Here is a 19,209-nt window from a genome sequence, read left to right on the forward strand (position 1 = left end):
ACAATATCCCAGACATTACTTCTAAGATTTATTGTCTAGGAATCTGAACAATATTCTGCAGAATCTCTATTATCAGTGTCAGGCCACGATCCGCTTTAATTGGCTGGCAACATATGCTGCAGCATGTTATTCTTGCTATCTACTTAATCCTAGCAAGAATAAACCAGTCTCTGGAAACAGCAGTCTTATGAAAGAAAACATCAGACTTTATATAAACCAGACTTAGGGTTCATAGAGAGGGGCACCCTTGTTCTCGCTAGACTAAGTAGTTGTTGCATGAGTAACCTGTGCCGGCACATGGAGCACCTTTGTTGTCGTTGTTCCGTGATGATCTGCAATGAGACGTCAGAGTTCATTTGTCTCCTGCTATGCACAAGGCAAGGAAAGAAGCACCTTTTTGTGCTACTGACAATATTTGAATGTCCCTGGGCTTTAAGAAGCACAATGTATTCTGCAGCAGTCACTGTGCATTTCTTGCTCAAGGTTGATTTAGTCCAGTGTAGTTTGCTCTTTGCGTGTTTTGACTTTTTAATTTAGTCATTGTGAACATACAGCTGAGAAAAAGATCCAGGTTGCAGATGACTTTGGGATGCCTAAATAAAAAGACAGACTGTTCTGTACTGCCACAGGGCGATGGCAACTATGTGAGTTCACAGTTAGTTTTCACATTTCACATAAACGAGTTTACATTTAGATCCTTCCTTAGGGAGCTTTTTGGCATCCTTGTGTAAACAAGGCCTTCCGTGCCCAGAATAGGCTCCTATCCCAGCCTCAGCAGGCATCTTACAAAATCCACAGAAGTCTGAACCCTCCATGTGAAGAACCTACATCCCTATATAGCTCTGCTTTCCTTGCCTGCAGCACTACAGCTTTACTGTCATGCTGCTGCCACACCTGAAAAGTTTCAGTGCCAGGACTTCTCGAAAAGTGGTTGAGGAGTCCCTGCTACTCCTAGGAAGACTCTCATCTGGAAATACCTTCAGGGTGGTGGAGAGCTGGCTGCAGAACACTGCAGATCCTGCTGTCTTGTTAGCGGCAGGTGGTAGGAATGGGGCTTGGTGTACTGCAGCACAGCCCCGTCCCCTGCCGTGGCTTTGGAAATGAGCTGTGTGGGGCTACTTGCCCTTGCAGGTAGCAGGTAGCCATATCTTTTCACTGAATACATTGGAAACCAGGTGATGACTGATGATGGATCAGAGTTCCTCTAACTAGTTAAGCAATGCAGTTACTTAATTATTAACTGGCTAGACTTGCCCTGAGGAAAAAACTGTATGACTGATTTTTTTTTTTTAATGGAAAAAGTACAGTTGCCAGGAAACAATAGCATTATTTGTTGGGGGTTACCCTTAACTGATGCATTTCAGGTGTATTGAAAAACAGGAGGCAGGTAGGAGGGTAAAGAAAAGTAAGTTAGAACAGTTCACAGTGTACAAATTACATTATTTCAGAATCAGCGCAGAAGTCTGCAAGTGGTTAGTCCTGTGTAATGCTTGCCTCCAAAGGCTGAAGGAACCGTTCTAATCATGTGCAATTTCAGGGCTTTTGGCATAAGGCCGAAGCAGGGCAGGACTTTGTATATTATGTCTTGTTCTTAATACTAGTCAAATAAGAATTTTCTGTGACAACTGCAGCATATTTTCATTTGGACCCAGAAACCCTGTTGTTCATGCAACTGGATAGCAAGCCATGATAGACACCTCCTAAATAATTCTGTAGAAACTCATTAAAGCTCTTCCAAGAAATAATTTTCAAGTGGACTTGCTTGTGGCTGCTAATGAATTCACCAGTGGCACTGAGGTGATTGTAGTGCTGTTCAGGTCCTTCTTTTGTCAAAGGAAACAAATGTGTTGTCATTTATCAAAGGTAACGGTCCACCTAATTGCAACTTCTGAGTGCACTTAGGGAAGCATCCTGTGATTTGCAAAACACTTAGAAACCATGTGTGTTCTGGTTATCTTACCCGGTGGTGATATATAAGTTTTGTTTAAATACACATATATTGCTTCCTGGACTGTTTGTGGTGTGGTAGGGAGTTATTTATAATTGCGTTAAATGTTGTATCATTGTCCAAATAAGCAATTCATTTGGAGTGACAAGGTTATGTTCCATCTATTATTAGACCTACCAATTTAGTTAGAACACGAAGTTTTCTGGTGCTCAAGACATTTTTTTAAAAGATTTTGTGGGATTCTTGAGGAGTTCTTCAGTGACACGAATAATGAATTATTTGCTCCTAATTTGTATATTCTTTTGCAGTATCATTTAATCTACTGAACATGATTACATCCTCCAGACCTTGCTCCTCTTCTGTTCTTGGAAACTTTGCAATTTGAACTCACAAACCTTCACCTGAGAATTACAAAACCTCACATTACATATCTTATTCATTGCAGAATTTTAAAGGAATCCTACTTGCCATATTTTTGTAATGTTTAAATGTGATTTGTGGTAAAATTCTTCAGAGCTTAATCGAAAGAGTTTTAAACTGGGTGGAGAGAGGATCTGGGGATTTAACTTTAAATATATCATGGAAGTTGCTTTACTTATAAGAAAGACAGAAAATTGTGGTTGGACATGAGCCTGATCTTTCAAACAACAGTGCCTTCAGCTGACTCTGGTAACAAGTTTCTCAGCTGGTGTTTACTGACTTTGATGATTAGAGATAGCATAAAAAATAAATTTGATTTTCCAGTCATTTTTTGAATTCCCTATCTGATGCTTAAAAATTTGTCTTGGAATCACTTTTTTTTTTTTTTTTTTTTTTTTTTTTTTTTTAAATCTTCTCAAGTCTTTCTCACTAATTTGAAACTTTTTTGGACTCAGAGTTACTCTGAAGGTGTCTGGGATAACACAGGTTCATGCTTATGGGTTAAACCCAAAGGTGAACCTGATTAATTTGAAAAATTGATTAGTTTGCGGAAGACATCCCTCTCCCCTATATGAAACAGCGTTTCAACCAAAATCAAGTTGCACTTTCATTTGGGGGAGAAAAATAAAGTTTCAGTAATGTAATTATTGAAATAAAATATTTAGATATTTAAAAATGAAATTTTAGGACAAAATTGCTTGGTTTTGTGAGAAATTCTTTTAGCAGTTCAAGATTTTTTAAAAATAAAACCTGAAACATAACATCTGAATCCCAAACATATTTTTATGATTTTTTTTTTCTCTGAAAACACTGACATTTTGTTATTTAACTCTGTAAGTAGAAAAAGACCAGAAACTGTCAAGCAGCCCAGAAATGGAAAAGTCAGTGTCCTGCAAATCTCAGGGTTCCCTGGAGGAATTCTGTTCCTTGTCTGCTGGTGGAAGTCTCTGGCTACTTCTCTGAAATCATGACACTAGACAGCAGTGGAACAGAAAAGAATGGTCACGTTCTGGTTTCCCTTCAGGGTATCCAAGAAAACAATTTATACCCACTGCTGTGTCAGAAGGGGAACAGCCACAAAGGTCACATTCACTTGCGAGGACTCAGTAATGATGAGGTCTGCATGTGATTGTGTTCTGGATATTTAGAAACAATTAAGTGTATTATTTTCTCTAGTTTCACAATCTACCTTTAGATAAAGTCATAGCAAGGCTATATCCACAGATCCATCTCACCATGTAGTTTATCTTAAAAGGAGGCAGTTAAATGGTTGAGTAAAAATCAATTTTCTGTTAAGTGCACCCTGGTTATATTAAAGTGGACAAAGTAATTATGCTCAGAAATTTTCCCTTTGAAAAACCCATGCAATAGGTAAATATGGAGATAGATTGTACAGTTGCAATGAACGTGATATGTTGCATGGAAGTTTATTATATTTTCTGTTGGCTATGTGACACTTTGCCACGTTAAAATATTCTTGTGGCTGGTTTTTTTTTTTTTTCCTTTTTTAAACTGAGACAAATATATATGCCATACTGCTGTGACCACTCAAATCACACAAAATTGCCGTCCATTTCCCAAGCCATTAATACTAGAAAAAAGCTAGAATTGCAGGGATATTTAAGGACATTGCTTTTAACAATAGTAAGACCCTGAATGGAATTGATCTGCTGCAGTAACTCACTAAACTCTTGGAGAACTCTCCTCATATCAGAAAATCAAACATACATGGACACAGATGTGTGCAAAACCATGTAGTCAGGATAGTTTGCATCCTGGTATTTAATGTACCAGTAAACCAGTGATTATGTATGTTCTGCTGATTTCCTCTTGAGCTATGTCTAATACTATAAGCCTAACTGAGATCTGAGAAATGTAGCAGTAATTTCAAAAAGCTTCCAATTTTATCCTTCTTTGTTGCTTGGTAACAATAGTTTTAGCCAAAATAAAACTTGAAAATGAAAGTAAATTATTTTTTTATTTAACAGAAAATGAAAAACTTCAGACTAGAAATAATCCAAACTTCTTTGCATGACGTCATCAGTTTCCCCCAAATGCTGTAGGGGAAAAACTCCGTCCCTGGCTTATTCCAGTGGAAAATGTTTGCGGAGTTTGCATGGGACATAAATTAAAACAGGAGAAAGTCATAGGGAAGCTGACAGCAATTCAGTCTGTTTTAAAGAAAACAAAGTGAAAGTCAGTGGGAGCCTGGCTGCCCTGGAATGCCTGCCCCAGTTGTGAACTGTGAAATCCAGATGGTTTTCCTCCTTGAACAGGGAGCGCTGGCGCAGCCTGGCCAGGCCACAGCTCGCCAGCACTTATACCTGCGTCCCCACCCAGACCCTGCTAGAGGGTGGCTCTGACCCATATCCGTACTGCTGGGCCGCTACAGATGCGGTGCTGGCTGTGCCTGCAGCCCCGGCGCTTTCAGCAGCACGTAGGAGTTGTGGTGCCCAGCTCGGCTGGCAGGGAGGAGGAGGAAGAGGGAGGAGGAGGAGGAGGAGGTGTGATGCTGCAGCTGTGCTTTGGCCCGTGAGGACAGCACATTACAGTGTGTGCCCCAGAAACTGTGTTTTACATGTAAAAGTAGCTGCACTGAACTATTCCAGATATTTAATAGATGGAAATGTCCTGGGCTCTGCAGAAGACTATTTCTATTCGGTAGCAATATAAGCTTTCCTATGTTGCCAGGATGATTCAGCTTACTTGGACATAACATCTAAAAGGAGATGATTCAGACTTCTTCAGGATCAGTAACTGGATTATAATTATATTGTTTACTTTAGTCCATGCTAAGCCAGCATCACTCCAAGCGCAGAATCTCCTTGTTAGAATCACTGACTTCAAAGGATGGATGGGCAGGTTCTGCCCAGAGCGTGGGCAGAGTGACCAGAGCGTGCTGCACGTACGAATTTCTTGATCCTTAGTGGAAAACTACGCTTCTCTTCTAATTGGGAAATAAATATATCACTGTTTTCAGACACACGTTAAATCCAAGTGTATGTCCTCTTTGCTGGTGGGGAGTGGGAGAAAAGAAAGTAGCTTCCTAATTTTGTAGCCCTCTAAAACGTTAATGGTGCTGATAACTGGAGGGTAAAGAACATGCTTGGAAGACTCGCTGCCTTCTGCAGTTGCCATGGACCTTGCAAGTACTGCAAGGTCACAGGTGATGCTGGAGATTTTCCAGTGTTTTTTCTGAGGTGTTGATGTTAATCTGCTTTCAAGGGCAAGGTGACATGTTTAATGATAATGGAAATGTCTAATAGTAGTGCTTTTGCCAGCTCTCTCTTGCATGCTTTCTAACCCATTCATCAAGATTAACTAGAATTTATTATATTCAGCTTCCTTTCGAGCGGTGTCGTTAGAGGCATATAAACATTTGTAAGATATATTCATTCACCTCAAGGAACCTGGAAAGGTGTGCAAGCTCAAGGATTGCACACATAACTTGATTCGGGATGGGATGAAGGCTTCAGCATATCAGAAACCTTGCTTAATGAAGAATAAATATCCGCCCAGAGTACCATTCTGCCTAACATCAGCCTCCCTCTAAGGCAGATGCTATCTGGTCCAGATATAGCTGTGTTTGTACAACTGCTTTTAAATCAAATTTGGTTGCCACCAGGATGCTTAGAATACCCTCAGTGCTGCTAGCACAACATCTTTAACTTCTCTGTGATGAATCTCTTCTCAAAACTTAATCCACTGTCTCCCTGACCTGACTAGCTTTCACTCCAGGAGCAGATGCAGAATCCCGGAAGCATCTCTGGTTCATTTTGGTAGTGAACATATACCAGAACTGATGCTTCTGTAATTGTTAGACTTATGATATACAGTGTGCTACAAAGATGATTTGCACATGCTCGATAAATCCATCAGTATCGGTTTACCCACGCATGCATCACAGCCTGGCAGTCCCAGCGGCACTGCACTCGTTACAGGTGCACGTTAGAGTCGATCCATATGTGGTCAGACAGGGCTGCCTGACATCTGGAAGTGCCAGACAAATTTACAAAATCCTCCATTTTTTTTCCCCAGTGACATTTGTGGGTGGGAAGGTGAGATGTTGCCTCATTCATTCATACGTACCTACTCTTGTAAGTAACCTAAGGAGGCAGATGTGTTAGAATGAGACAGATTTTAGCTACAATTTCTGAAGTATTTCAAAAAGGGAAATTCCTTTGAAGGGAATTAAGGAAATGGAGTATTAGGAGCTGCTTCCTTTGTTTCCAAAACTGTAGAGGACTGAAGTTAATACAAGATGCTTGCATTAAGTGTAGTGACTTCTTAGGTCTGTTAAGGAACTCCGCAAAGAAAATGTGGGGAACTCATGGAGTGCTTAATGTCTGCATGATTGATTGGAACATTCTCCCGTAACATTCATGTTCTACAAACCAGATCTTGGCATTGGGAAAATTAGTCAGGCCCTTAGTGATGCTATTGATATTCTTGAGTTTGAAAATCCACGTACCTGAGGAAAATTTTGGAAAACATAAACAGTGTCTGCATTAAGACCTCAAGGAGGTTGCCTGGAGCCCATATGTAAATTATTAAATACTACATGTAATGGAACCCAATATTCTTGGAACACGAAGGAGCAGCTAAATGGAAACTTTGGCTATTACCATATTCATGTTTCATGCTAAAATATTTTCAAGATCAAAGTTCTGTTATTAAAACAATGGGCATAAAAATAACAAAATTACTTTTTGTAAAACAAACAGATTCTTTGTATCTGAGAGGCTTTTCACAGAAATCTTTATTTTGAAATGGTAATATGTTACAGATTTCTTTGCTGTACTACTTTGATTCATTCATTAAAATATTTTTAATTTTGGCATGTTGAAAAGTTCTAAATAAAAGCATTTTAGTTACATAAATACAGACTCTGTGGACTCAACAGTAATATAGTACGTTTGGAAAACTGTCATTTATTCTGAAAATATACAAAGACCAAACCACAGACAGAATTTTCTGTACATTGTAAACATTCTCACAGTATGGGTATAAATATCCCTTTTTTTGATTCATTGCATGCCAGGTCTTCAAGTAAAGAGATAGAACAAGAAGCTAACGAAAAGGGATTATAAATTTACCGGGATGCTTAAAGACACTGAAAGCCAAACAAGAAAAGAGCTTACAAAGTTTTAAGACACTGTATGCAGACAGGACCGTAAAATTATAATAACAGTACTAGATAATTTAATCTCATATTTAGATCACTTTCATCTGCCAAGATCCCCACAAGCTGCGGTGTATTTAAGAAGTTGATGTGGTGGTTTTGTGCAGAGATCACTGTGTCTGGTGGGTCCTGGGCAGGGCTGGGCGACTGTTTGGTCTCAGCTGGAAGCTTAAGAGCAGTTTATCCAGGTCAGCAAAGAGCCTTCTCCAATACGGGTGCATGGGGTGTGTGCATTTTCAGCATGAAATGTTTCAAGAACGGGTTACCAGTTCTTCTCGTTACTTCCATAGCAAAAGTTTCCCCCTCCCTCCTTTCAAACTTTTTGCTGCACCGGTTTCTTTCTCTGCTTCATGGACTGTTGCGTCCAATATCCTTCCTCCACAGTGCCAAGTGTCACTGGCCTCTACAGAGAAGGAAACCCACCAGCTGGCAATGATACCGTGTGTTTCTGGGGCAGAAGATTTCCTAACTTTGATTGTGCAGCACATACCAGAAAGCAGGAGCATTTATAACATGATTACATTAAGCCTATCTAATGTAGCGGCAGATGGTCTCATTGTTTAGACCTATATCCAGTTGCTGATTTGCAAAAAATAGTGTTAATATCTCTAATTCTGCTCTATTTTGCAAGCAAAGAGCTTGGTGTTTGGTGTCCAGAAGTACTTCATTTTGTTGGTCAAGGGTTAACAAGCGTATGTAGATTCCTCCTCCTATGAACCAAACCCTTTTTTAAGGAGAGGGTGGAGATTTGGGCAACTGTCCTTTCCCCTGGAAGCAGCAGGGTCTGGCAGGGCCAGCAAGGGGAAGGAGAGGGAGGAAGGTCCTTGGGCCGTGGGGAGGGGGCAGCTGAGGGTCCAGGCTCCCTGCAGGGCTGCCAGACAGCAGAGCTGAAAAATGCTTCATTTTACATGTAAATGTATGTAAATTTTGGTGGTAAGTAAATTTAGACTTCAGAAACTAATGATTTTGGTGCCTTTTTTCCTTTTAAAAATGCATTTTCATTGTCTTTTAAATATGCGTTTTAAAAGGCACTGGTTTATGCCTGGCAGAGTAAATCCTGAAGCCTTTCTCAAGCTGAACTCCTCTGAAGAGGCTTGTTCGCTCTTCTCCTGGCAGAGCTCCCAATGCCTTCATAGCAGTTTTATCTGAGTAAAGCCCTGTGTATTTGCATGACACTGAAGAGCTAAAATTATCTCTAAATGGAGCAAAAAAACCTGCCAATATGTATTGTTCTAAGAAAGATTGCTCTTTGGTTGGCCCAGAGGGGACGTATTGTAAATATGATTTAAACATGTCTCTGCTACTACTGTCTGATCTTATCATCAGATGTTGCTGTGGAATTTGTCTACGCAGACCCTGGAAAGGAAAAACAGATTGAGAACATTAGCTTACGCTGTGAGAAAATATCTCCAACTTTCTTTGTCTTGCACAAAAAACCAACAAAACCAACCAGACCCGCATCAGAAATATGCTATAAAAAGATAAACAAACATTAAAATGCCATCTATCTACTTTTATCACTCTGGACTTAAAACGTAAGTGCTGCTTATTGATTCTTTGATGTCAGGAAAGTGACATTTTTCTCCGGTCCTGTCTGACTGTTGTGATGAACTTCAGGTTTTCATCTGTCTTCCTGACACTAACAGTACAACATGCCTCTGAGCGGAATCACTGCCTGGAATCTGATTACAATAGAGAAAAAGCAAGCACTTTTCAGGGTTCTTTATGTTAAAAATGTTGTATTGGTCCAATAAATCATTAGCCGTCTCACAGACTAGTCTAGAGAGAGGCTGACTTTTTGTCAGTAGAATTTCTTTTTTCAGTATAAGCCAGCAGCACATCACACTGTATGTTATTATTAGGTTTTTTTGTGGAGGCTCTCAGTAATACAGCACTGGGAAATGAAGATGAGAAGGCATATACATGTCTGAAGTTGAATGTAGTTTAAGAACTGGGGTATGTTGTCAGGCAGTGGTCACAATTAGTTTTGCAGAGCCAAATATTTTTACATTTCTTTATTTTCTAAGCACTGAAACATGAAGTAGTCCTGGACAGTGCTGTGTATTGAGAATAATATTTGTGGTTTAAAGTTGTTTTAAATGAATCTAGGAAAGATAGGAAGATGATTAGGTATGAAGGAATATTTACAATAATCTGACAAGATTGCAACACTTCTTCTATTTAATGCATACCTTGGGGTATCTCTTTATAGATACCAAACATATGATTTCATAGGTTAAAGGACAGTTAATACAATTCCTGTGCATCGCAGCAGCACCGAAGGCAGGATGGTGGGAATTCCAGTACGGATGCTGTGGATCTGTTGGTAGGCTTGGAGAGCTGATACGCATCCAGGTCCACTCATGCCTTCAGATGACATGTCCTAGCTGTCTGTCAGCACTAGCACGGGTTTGCCTGTACTCGTCTGCAGTCAAACCTTCTGCTGGAGTGGAGCCATCCTACTGGGGAAGCAAACTGAGATCCCCCCTGAAGGCCAGTTATAATTAAACATCTAATGAGGATAAATTGAGAAAAAATATGACCATTTTTCTGGTTCTTTATGCATGGAAGGATATTTGGTGCATGGCCATATCCATCCACAGCCTGTATTTTGTGCAGCAATCCACAGTGTAGAGAATCTCCTGCTCAAAACATGCCAACCAGGCAAATACTTGGCTTAGAGTATGGACTAGCAACTCATTAAAAAAAAAGAAAAAAGAAAAAAGCCAGGGACCCAGGACTTGGCTATATTCCCAGCTTTGCCATGTGCCTGCTAGGTGACCACTGGGATTAAGTAGGTTGGGTCTAAGTATTCTTCAAACTATTTCCTGATTCTAGCACAGACACAACTGAGACAGAAGAATCAGAAACAGATAACCTGCCTTGACTTCCTCATCGGTTATCTGTTTCAAAGATACTAGTTTAGTGAAAAATGTTACTTCTCCATACCATCCTTACTATTTATATGGACAGCCCTAGGGCTGCATAGTCTTAAACAAACCTGATCAGTCAAGTCATCAACCAACAATAATATTGGAGCATACTGTATACAGAGAACAGGCAGAACTGGAGGCTGCATGAGATCTGCAAGTATGTGGTTAGCGCTTCGCAAGGCAGGCAAGTGGCAAGGTGGTGGGTGCAAGGTGTAGGCTTGAGACAGATGTGGGAATGAACAAAAACACAGGCTGGAGCATGTTTCAGACTTTAGACTTCAAACTGTGAGACAGGAGAGATTACAAGGAGCTTCTGTGACAAGGATTGGAGAATTTAGGAAAATGCTTAGCAGAAGTTGGCATGGTTAGAAAAAAAATAAATTTTACCTACAGGAGCTCTGAGTAAGAATATAATCAAAAATAGATCTGAAGGTACATGACTATGAGAAGAACAATAAATGAATGAATGATAAGTCTTTACAGATTCTATGTAGTCCTTATAGTTTTATAAGAAAATATTTATGGTTGAAGGAGTCTTGCACTTGTGTAAATAGAAGCTTCCATATGGTAAGAATACTCGAAAAGGAGTGAGGCTTGTCTACTTTGTATTATGTCAGCTGCTTTTTTGGCTTCTATAGCTGCTGCTGCTGCACTCTGTAGCTCATCTTTTTTTCTGACTTTATTCAAAGACAAAGGTGGGATGCAGCCAGTACGTTATAAGGAGGAAACTTATTGGAGTGCTTCCCAAAAGTGCTATTATTTTAAGCAAAATGAGCATGATAAAATATTTGGAAAAAATCTATCATCCTAAAACATTTCACATTTTGGGAATGTGTACATCTGCCTCTTTCCTTTTTTTTCACTGTTTTATTTCAGGTAAATAGCAGAGATCAGTGAAGGCATTGTTATTACCTCCCAGAGAATAATCAAACAAACTAAATGGCATCGGCAAGAAAATATCATATACATATACACACATATACATAGTGTAAGGGTATTTAAAAATCTGTCTTCCCTAAATTCTGATTTGACAGTATTTTGTTTTGATAAATGTAATTTAAGGAAGAATAAGAATAAACTTATCTAAGTTTATCCCCAGTGAGCGTAGTTTTGAAGTCAGTTACAGTCAGTACCTGTATATACCTACTTTCTTTTAGTCCAATTATTTTGTGTATTTGGAATACAGAGATTACGTATAGTATATCTCAGTAAATACCACCAGAAATGTCCTTTATTTTATCCTTTCTTTTACCCTTATTCCTGTTTTGGAGCAGACTGGAGAATACCAGTATGGAGATGTGTCATTTTGCCTTTTGTTTTTCTGACCATTTAAATTCCAAACAGAACATGACAAGGGCAAACTACACTTTTGAACTCTGACCTCTACTTTAAATTGAATGTGAAGTCTAAATATCTTCCTCTTTGACTGTATCCAAAGAGAGGTTTGTCAGAGACATCTTATAACCTTGTGGCTGCAAGGCTATCCTCTATTAATTAAAAAAAGTTTTCTGAAGAAGTTCTGACTCAGTAGAATAGACAGGGGGCAAATGTGGAGAAGAAAGGCACATTGTTCCAGTAGACAAAGACAGGGTATCAATTTTCATAAATCTGCATTCCCAAGACAACTGTTCAAATCTGGTAAAAGGTCCATTTCTTTGAACTTACATACCAGAAAGCTTTTATTCCTTGCTCCACAGCAGACAAGAGTACAGGTTAACAGTGTCTCATCGGTGTTATGCTTTAGATGATTCAGTGAGAAATTCTTTAGTTTAATGATGGAAGGTACTACCTAGTTCAAGAAAAAAATAAAAAAAGAGAAAGAATGAAAGGGTTACCTGTGGTGCCAGACAATGTTTAGAAGTTTCAGTTTCTCTAAGTTTTCAAAGCCTAGCTTTTAAGCTTCATGGTTTTAAATTCCTAGATGTTATAATTAAGGATTTAGCATTGCTAAAAAAATGCTTATTTATTCCTGGAGTAGCACATACCAAAATTCTAACCATGAGTGTCCTGCCTAGCTTAACACGTTTTGATTTGGAATTCTTATTGCTATTTTTCTCTTTGAGACTAAATGGTAGTATAAAATGGGTGTTATTTAGCTGCAGTAGAAAACAGATACAGAGTTTGTTATTCCAAAGCTTCTGTTACTCCATATGATGTGAAGCTGTATTTCGCTGCTAACACAAAATGCACACCAGTTTACAAGTTCTCAGCAGCATTGCATTGCAATTATGTGTTTGGCCACTCATGCAGAGTAAGCATATTTCACCAATTATTCCTTGTGTTTGTGAAGTATAAACATTTGCCTCAGTATTTTCTCTAATAATTTTAATATGTATTGCGTATTTTTGTTGGAAGAGCTTCTAGACATCCTGAGTGAAAAGAGGCCTTAGATACCTACATTCACATTAGAGAAGCTGTGCGTATTCTAAAATAATCGCAGTCTAAAAAACCTAAACAAAGGGTGGAAAAGTTAATTCCTAGACTGAATGCTTTTTGTCTCATATTATGCTTGTTCTGCACCTTCTTTCTTCTTCTGGATCCTTGGGTATGGAGATGCTAGGGTGGGGTTTTAGGCAGTGGGATAACTAGTGTGTAGAGGACTATGAAGATAAGAGGTATTACTATTGCTGCAGGAATACACTGTGAAGTCCTAAAGCCCTTATGCTTGTTTACCTTCTAGTTTTCAGGTGGTGGTTTTTTGGGGTTGTTTTATTTTGTTTGTTTGTTTGTTTTTGTTGGTTTGTTTGTTTGTTTGTTTGTTTTTAATGTTTGCAAGCTTTTTCCCACCACTAGGAGGGCTAGGAGTAACTTTCCTAAAAATGGTGAGTCCTGGCACAATTGCAGCACTTCCATGGCTGGGGCTATAAGATAGAAAATCCATCAGGATCAGAGCTATAATTGAGATCTCTGGAGTTTGCCTGTGTCAGGAGAGAAAAATGCCAGGAGCTATGCTCTGGTTGGTGGCATGAAGAAGCAGGCAGAGCCTAACTAGAAGTTAAAACACTAGGAACTTAATTTGTAAATATCCTGAGTTTGCAGGGAATGCGACCTGTAAAAACAAAACCTGCTGAAATTTAAAAATACAAATTTCTTCCCTCCCTCCTTTTTTCCTCTCTTCTCTTCCCTAACCACTTGCCCCCCTATGAACTCTTTCCTCAGCTATTCAGATGATGGTTCTGCCAAACTGTAATGGTTTCTGTCTTAGGAACCCGAAATAAGCTGATATTACATCACCTTTGGATCTGGTAATAGGTGTGTGCATATAAAAGTGCCCTCTTCTTCTTTAGCTACAGGCAGTTACACCAGGTTAATTGTTTTGTATTTTTTGGACATGTTTAGAATGAAGACAAAATCATATCCAGCCTCTCTTGAAATGAATGTAAAGGCTTGCCGAGGAAAAAAGCATGCCAACTCATTTTTAACTACTGTGTCTGTTTGTAGGTGAAAAAATAATATATAGGCTCTTTTGATTTAAAGACAACTCGATAAACAGAGTAGCTGATCAGTCTTTACTGTTTTAAACATGAGAAGCTTCTTTGAATTAGTGAAATTTTGACCAATTACATGGTCAGCTAATTAAACCGATGTCCATAAAATTATTTGCTATCAGTAGTAGTTACACGCTGAAAGTGTATTCCTGTCCCACAGTGTTGTTAATTGCAGATGCTCTTTTTTTTCCAAGGATTAAAGGGCATATTAGTGTAGTGTAACTAAAATTACACTTCTGGCTGCTTTAACCATTTGTCCTTTGATCCTTGTATCATCACAGACCTTTGCACAGCACTTCAGGGAATCATCTTAATTCTCAGAAATTATTCTTGCTGCTGCTGCTTTTTCATATACATTTTAAACTTTCTTTAATCATAACCTAGCACTGTCTTACAGCCTCTGCTTATCTGAAAAATCTAAAGAAACTTTGAGGGATAAATTTTGTTCTTTATGGTGCAGTCTGTACACTGGTGCCCTATTTTTGCTGTTGCTCCCCTTGGCTTTGGTGAGAACTAAGCTCTTTGAACTCTTGCACAGGATATGCAGCAATCATCAAAACCTAAATAAACTGCCAGTTCAAAAGGATCATAATTTCCTTGGAAAGACTTCAAATTTAAAAAATCAAGAAGACCATAACCCAGGTAATATCTGGATGATAGGAAAGGTCTGGAATATTCCACAGAAAAGAAGAAGCTCCAGATCAGAGGATTTATATTGTCTGACTCAACTGTTCATATGTGGAATTGTTGTAAATGTTCTTCATCAATAGGAAGAGCTGAATTATGGAATTAACTTGTAATGAATTGGAGAAGGGTATGCACTCCCAACTGGAGTATGTAACCTAAGCTACGGTGGCCCTTTAATCTTCAGGTTCATAAAATAAGTAATGTGTTCCTGACTTCACATACTAGGTCATCTGAAAGGCAATGATTATTATGTTTTTCATTAGGAAAGACTGAGGGAGATAAAGACTAAGTGAGATAAAGGAGATTCATAGGCCTTGTAGGCTTTAAACAAACACATAACTGATTTGTTAAGGGAATATCTTTTTCTTTCTGGACAAAGCAATAAAACTGCAGTTAGGGGAAAGGAAGCATTGGTCTAAGAAGTATAAGATGTGTGAAATGGGAAGGTTTCCAGTATAAGAAGGTGGAAGATAAGGGTGTGCATGGTTGCCAATTATTTTAATGTGCTATTGGATTTTATTACGTGTTATGCTATATATAATAGGTACTGATGGGTTATTAAAGTAGCAGGAGGCTTGCTGGCAGATCTGGGTTATATTTATGGTGTGGTTTTCATAGAGAATGCGCTAGATAAGGTGCAGTAAATAACAGATAAATTAGACTGTACGAAAGAAAGGTCATTCGTGTAATTTGTTGCCCAAGGACTTGGTATAAATGGATGGTCAGGGCTGGCATTGCTCAAAAAGCAAAGGGAAAAACTGGGGAGAAGTCAGAGCAAAGGCTTCAGACTGCTCAAGGACTGTAGGACACCCAGTGGTCCAGAACAAAGGATCTTCTAAGTATCACAGCAACTGTTTTGTAGTTAGTGCTCACCATGTTTGGTGAGGATGGTCGGTTCAGGGCTGACACAACTAATTACGGATTTTATCCTTCACCCATACACAAGGTCTTCTGGGCAGAAATCCCAGGCTCTCCGCAAAAAATGGTATTTTTAGCTTTTATCCATTTCTCAGTTAAATCTGAGCACACAGACTGTAGAGTGTGCAGACTTCGCAGGGGAACATGGTGGTAACTCTACGTGTCCTCATGGGCTGGTGTGAGGTTAGCAGGGTCGGGTTTAGTGCACATATTCACTTTCCTATTGCCACTCCCTGCTGCTCCACCTGAGGTTGCTGTTTGGTTCTGTATATAGGAACCACCTGGCAAACAAGATCTCTGGCACCCGCCACTGTCTTCTTGAGGCCAATGCATCATGAATATGTTGAGAGGGCTGGGGAGGGAGCTTTGCTTTAAGACAGAGACAACTGAAATGTGGAAGACTTGTTAGAAAACCTCTTGGGTTTCTAGTACAGCCTTCTCTTCTGGGCCAGAAGTGACTGTAAATACCTGTGTGTGACATCCAAGCCATGTCAGAATGGCAGCTGTCAACAGAGACATAAAATTTGGTTTTAAAGAGACCTGTCTTCTGGAATCCCGCTGAACCCATGCTCAGCACACGTCCTACAAAAGGGTGATTTCAGATCTTAGTCACTCTAATATAAGGGAGGAAAGAACTTGAGGGAGTCAGTTTTTAATTTTCAAAGACAAAAGACAGCCACATGTTTTGGTGTCAAAAATTTGCTTCCAGCTGTTGTTGAAGAAGAGAAACTGAGGCACAATGTGAGTTGAAGCCATGGCAGATGCAGGTGGCTGGCATCTCTCAAGCTGAGCATCCAAATTCAAAGTCCATGGTGATGGCATAGCTCTGATCCCTGAATGCTCAACAGCATAATTGGTTGAGAAAGCAAAGAAATAACTATGGTAGTAAATAGATTTGACAGAGAAAGCTTAGCGTATGGGTAAAAGAAGTGAGAAACTGTGGGGTGGTGTAGAATTGATACAAGGGCCAATTCACAGTTTGGTCATGTGTAGGAGTCCAAAACTGATTGTCAACTCCGTGCAAGTATCTGTCAACAGTGGAGTCCTCTTTGTTCCAGCAGACTGAACCACAGCTAAGGCTGCTGTCAGCATCCTGGGCTGGCTGCAGGAAAGGGTCCGTTCAAATTCCGTGATCTTAACCTGTTTCTATCATTTACATTTGTGGAATTGGGTTATGAGAAATATTTATCACAGAAGATTCAGGTTGCCGTAGTCTCATTATAAAAAGGCTTGATTTACCTACCACAGTTATCAGTATTTGCAAAGTGAAAGAGTTATGAAAATCCATGTATTTTCAAGGGAGGTTTCCTTTGTGTGGTTTTGGAGATACACTTCCCATGTTTACAGAAAACTTAAGTATTAGAAAGTGATTTCGTAATTCCCAAGGAGAACAGCAACATCACGCTTCTGTCCAAGGGGAAATGGATCAAAGGGGTTTTGTTTAGAGAGCAGTTATATTTCTTCACATCACTTCTGGTTGTTGCAGGGCTGTTGTTGCCACATCATCACTCCTAGAAGTACATCAGGCTTGGAATGTCATTAAACTTTGTGTTGTGGCTTGCAAAAATGTATTCTGCTTTCTGCCCTGTGTGCAGGGGAGGGGGATTTTTTCTGAATCCATTAAAAATGCACTTGAAATGATACAAAGAGGTTTTAAAAATGAAATGTTTGTGCAGAAGTAAAAAGCATACTCAGAGTGGCTTCTTTCTGTCTGTCTTAGGTGTTAGAAGCTTTACATTTCCCTGAAATAGGGCAAATCTTACAGCTGTGTGAATTTTATCCTACCTAACTGAGGTACAAACGCTTTCTTTTGCAGAGGTGTTAGAGAAATCCTGAAGGAAATACTAACTGTGTAGCCCTCCTCTTCTGCCCTGGCTCCAGACCATTAGTCACAGGAGTGGTATGCAGCTTGCACAGGGAGTTGGACTGGCTGGATCTGCATAACCACAGTCTTTGGCCTGCCTGTGGCTTTGCTGTCTCGAGTACATACTGGCAGCTTGTGCCAGCCTACTCTGGAGCCAGCCTGGAGTCCCAGCTGCATGATGCGGGAGCCTTCAATTGGTGTGAAGCTTTGCTGGACTCGAGCAGTAGGAAGGCTTTGGATCAGTTTTGCCCTGTGCAATTTGTTCCAAAGACCAAGCTGGTCAAGCAAAAATGCTGCCGAGGCTGCAGGACTGCCTAATGTGCTTGCTCTGTACAGATTTCACAGCAGCAACGTTGGTGGCTTTTGCTTCTTTCTTCTCAAAAAAACCACTTTACAAGACTGCTGCTCCAGTTATGGAGGAATTCTGGCTCATAGGTGAGCTAGAGAGTCTCCTGTTGATAGAGGAGCTAGAGGCTGCTGTGCTCCACTGGATGCAGATAAACAGCCAAAGCAAAAATAATATTTATGCTGTAAAGGCTGTGAGTAGGTTTAATGGAAGGTGCACACAAGATTCAGATCATGTGAAACAGGATAACCCTTGAAGTCATGCATTGGCCTGAGTTTTGCTGTGAGTGCAGTAAAAGCACATTTTTTGAAATATAGTAGTGATGATTTCTACTTCTATCATCAGTGGAAAAATCTTTTAAAAACTGGACAACAGTATGTTTTGTTTGCTGCTTGTTTCACAAAACCTTAGCCTATTTTGGGAGGCCAATAAAGATTCACTGACGTCAAAATGGAATATTAACTGCAGATGTTTCTGGTTAGCTTATTTATCCCTAACCACTCTTCCTGATTTTTTTTTTTTTGAGAGAGATAAGTCTAGACTAGGCAGAGCACATTTCTAAAGTGTGGGTTTTAACTGATCAGTTGTTTATTCAACAGTTTCCAGAATAAGACTATCAATTTTATTTCTTCTACCTAGTATCGTTATTAATTAAATTAGTATGTGGTATTTAGATAAGCCAACAATATTACTGTGCTTGATCCAGAGGAAAAAAAGCCTCTTTCATAACAACAATTATCAGTAATATTATTAGATACAGATGCAATGTGCCACTAGTATGAAAAATCAAACATCTGGAGAAGATGGATGTTCAGGTAAGTGGTACAAAGGAGCGAGCTTTAAGACTTAGATAACGCAACAAGATTAATATATATGAAGAATTTTGTCTCTGTGAGCTATTTTTGGTTCATTCCCTGCCATAACCCCAAATATATTGTACACAGATCAGTTTCTCAGAGGAGGCAAGCTCAGGGTTGGATGTAACAGCAATGTTGCTTCAGATGAGGGCAAGGAAAGCATGTAGCGGCACAACACTGCTCTGCCACAGGACCCAGACTCTGCAGCAGCCAGCGCTGATAGGAGAAGAAATATTGCTTCATTAGCTCTCATGGTAAATATGCTCTGGATCAGGAGAGCAATAAATATAAATATAGACATTGGTTACTGGAACCAATCTGGTCCACTTGCAGAAGTAAAAGTGCTCAAGATTGCTTCCAATTATGCCACCTTTTTTTTAGGCAACTGGGTACAGTTCTGTCTACGTTTCTTTTCCACCAGAAAATGGATGTTGCTTCCAACAGAGGTTACAAGAGATTAAGGCAGCAGACAGAGGAATGACAGACTGCATACTTTGCCTTTGCTTGAGGAGATGAGGATCAGCTGTTGCAGACTTAAATCTGTGTCACTGCCTCTGCTGTCCTGC

General features: G+C 39.6%; 1 long non-coding RNA gene across 5 annotated transcripts in view; it reads left to right on the forward strand.

Annotated features, from left to right (window-relative positions):
• The window catches only part of LOC114016143 (uncharacterized), a 210,108-nt gene that overhangs the window by 16,015 nt on the left and 174,884 nt on the right, over positions 1 to 19,209 (forward strand). The window lies entirely within an intron of this gene.

Source organism: Falco cherrug, chromosome 4 (assembly GCF_023634085.1).
Source record: "Falco cherrug isolate bFalChe1 chromosome 4, bFalChe1.pri, whole genome shotgun sequence".
Classification (NCBI taxonomy): domain Eukaryota; kingdom Metazoa; phylum Chordata; class Aves; order Falconiformes; family Falconidae; genus Falco; species Falco cherrug.